The following is a 3,087-nucleotide window of genomic DNA, read 5'->3' on the forward strand; positions in this document are numbered from 1 at the left end:
CAGAATAGCTTTGCACTTGTGCTTCTTCTGTCCTAAAACTTCATGAAGCTTATTTGAGAAAATATGGAAAGCTGGGAAAGATTTGGGTATTTAGGTAAGTAAAATATGGTGTGAAGGATGTAATTCTCAGGTTTACATTCAGCTTCATATAGGTACAGATATGCAGTTCCTTTTATTTAAAAAAATACTGTTAATGTCTTACCAACCAATTACTTTCTGATCTAATCGTACCAGTATTTTTACTAGTGTAATTTTATTAATCAGTTTGCTAATATAGTTGTATTTCTGAGAAAATGGTATCAGAAAAATAAATAAATAAATATTAAGCTCAACTAAAACCAATCCATTCTAAATCAGTCTTTTGGTCTTTTGCAAAGGATCCCTAAAGGCACCATTTTTCTAACAGGAGATCTTCCCATCTGGTAAACATTTAGTGGGAAGCCAGTATGACATGTTTACAGCTACCTCGATCCTCTTGAATTCTTCATGGAAGGAGCTTAAGCAATGTATGCAGATGTGAGTAGGCTCCAATTTATGGTTAATAGGTTTTGCCCAACAGAGCAAATCCTTTCTATTGCAAGCAATCAAGCTTAAGTTGGTGTGGGACTGGGTACTAACTTTGTGGTCTTATGTGCCTATTTGAAGGGGTTGGGAAGGATTTTGCTGTAAGTTTTCCAGGGAGTTTGCTAAATTTTGTCTCATGGCTGAGGTATGCAGATATAGCACTGGCTGGTTCAAAGCCAAACCAACAAAAATGAGGGAGTTTTGTGTAGAAGACACATTCAACTAAAATATCATAGAAGACCACACTATTTTCAATCTGTGAAATAGATTTACTTAAGGAAACAACCTTCAGGAATAGATGCTTTAAATAATTAACAGAACAGTATATTCATTTTGTTTAGGTAGTGGTTTTTTTCTGAGCTGGCTTATTCTTTTTCATGTCTTTTTTTTTTTCCTCGTTTGTTTGCAATATAGATTTGCATGGTCTTCCTCCCCTCTCCCCAAAAGAGCAAGTTACTGGAAGTAATGTACCACTGTGAAAAATGTGTACTATCATCAGATGCCAGGGAACCTGACTATTACACATTTTGGAGAAGACCATTTTCAAAAAAAACCCTGTATGGGTAATAGAGAAAATTAAAGTAATAGAAACATAAAAGACAACTGGAACCAATTCCTCTCCTACAAGCTATTGTTCCTGAAAACGGAACAGCTGAAGGCAGATGTTTTGCGTAAGAAAAAGGCTGGAGGGCGTTGGAATCACAAGCTGGAGAAATACAAAGGTCTTTCCAATTTCCCCTTATCAATTCTATTTCTACATGTAAACATTATTTTCTTTTAAATCATTCTTGCTATGTATTTGAGCTAGAAAAACAACAACAAACCCCCCCCTGTTTTGTAACATCTTAAAGTATTGTTTTATGCACCAAGCCAGGTTACTTATATCAAGACAATATACTACTTTTCCAAAAGAGAAGGTGCCTTTTAGTACTGTCCTGTGAATATAGAATGACCTAACTAACTTTAAAAAAACCAAACTGGTGCATAAATATCAAACTGTTCTGAAGAGCCCTCTATAAATTCCATTATCAGTACCTCTTATAAACACACAGGATGAAAAAATATCCAAAAGAAAAGCATTTCTCTACCTTTTTTTCTTTCCCATGCAATATTTTCTCTCCAATCCCAAACAATTGCAGCCTACCCTGAGGTTCCCTTTGATCCAGAATCTTGAAAGAGCCTAAATCTGTAAAGATACAGGTAAGCATTTTCAATGCTTTTGGGCCCTAACTTCTATGAAGATCAATGGGAGCTAAGAGCCCAAATACTTCAGAAAATTAATTTGCCTTTAGAAATCTGGCATGAGTGACTGTTTCAATTTTCTTTGGGATTATCAAAAAGCAGGGAAGTCTGGGAAACTTGTATGTTTTTCCATATGCCTGCTATATCATTCACTTGGAAACTGGGAATAAGTACTGTGTGAGAGGTAAATAAGAGCAAATATGTATCCAATATATACAGGAAACAATATATAAAGCTTATGCAGCTGCTTATAGATTCACAATATTTTTCTTAGAGCTCCAGCTGTTGGAATCAGAAGACTTCATAAAAATCCCAGTGCTGGCATTTAGGAAGTTAGATAGTCCTCATGTTTTCAAAGAAAGACTGAAAACACAGAATAAATTAATCCTCTAGACTAAGGATATTGGAAGACAAAGAAATTGAAGACAAGAATTTATTTTAATGTCACATTCTTCAGGACGTCCTCATGATTTTTCAACATTTTAGTTTTTTTCCAGTGCTGTGGCAGAAGGGTCTGGTATGATTTTTCTCACCATCTTCTTCTCCTGCCTGACTAAACTTGCAAAAGCTTTTAGTGGTTATTACATTACAGGACCTGAGATAATTTCATCTGGTTTTGAAATGATACTTGGGAAATAATTTTTAAGAAAAAAGGACCTTAACTAGTATTTTTCTTTTTCCATCTTTAGTTGGAAATTCTGTATCCCTGATCTACAGAAGATGGAACCAGAAATCTGGGAAAGATGGATGTTAGAAACACCTAACAAAACAAATCTGCTTAGGGCTCATGAAAGAGCATATGAAATCTGAATTTGCATCACCTAAACTGTAAAAATTGACAAAGAAACAGAGAATGACTTTTATATATATTTTAGTGACAAACCTACTGCTAAATTCCCATACTTCACTCTAATTTCATATATGATTCAGAGTGTAGTACCCAGAAAAGTAGTACATTTATCCACCAAAAAAATTAAATACAAATGAGGAAAAAAAAAATCAATCAAATAGAATGATCAGATCTTTTCTCCCAAGACAACTTGCTCAAGAAAAATACAGTAAGGCCACAGATTTGTTTCTGCTATTGTAAAGATTCTGCAGTTTGAGACTGCTGTAATCATATAAATTCATCCAGCAATAAATATAACTACTCTAAGTCTTATTCAAGAAAAGCCATTAAAAATACCTGAATGGTAGAGCAAAGATAGCAGTCTGAAAAGCAAACATACCATCCATAGCTATTTTTATAAGACCTAAACCACCTACACCACACTGTCAAAA

The sequence above is a fragment of the Strix uralensis genome, chromosome 4, assembly GCF_047716275.1.
Source record: "Strix uralensis isolate ZFMK-TIS-50842 chromosome 4, bStrUra1, whole genome shotgun sequence".
Lineage (NCBI taxonomy): Eukaryota > Metazoa > Chordata > Aves > Strigiformes > Strigidae > Strix > Strix uralensis.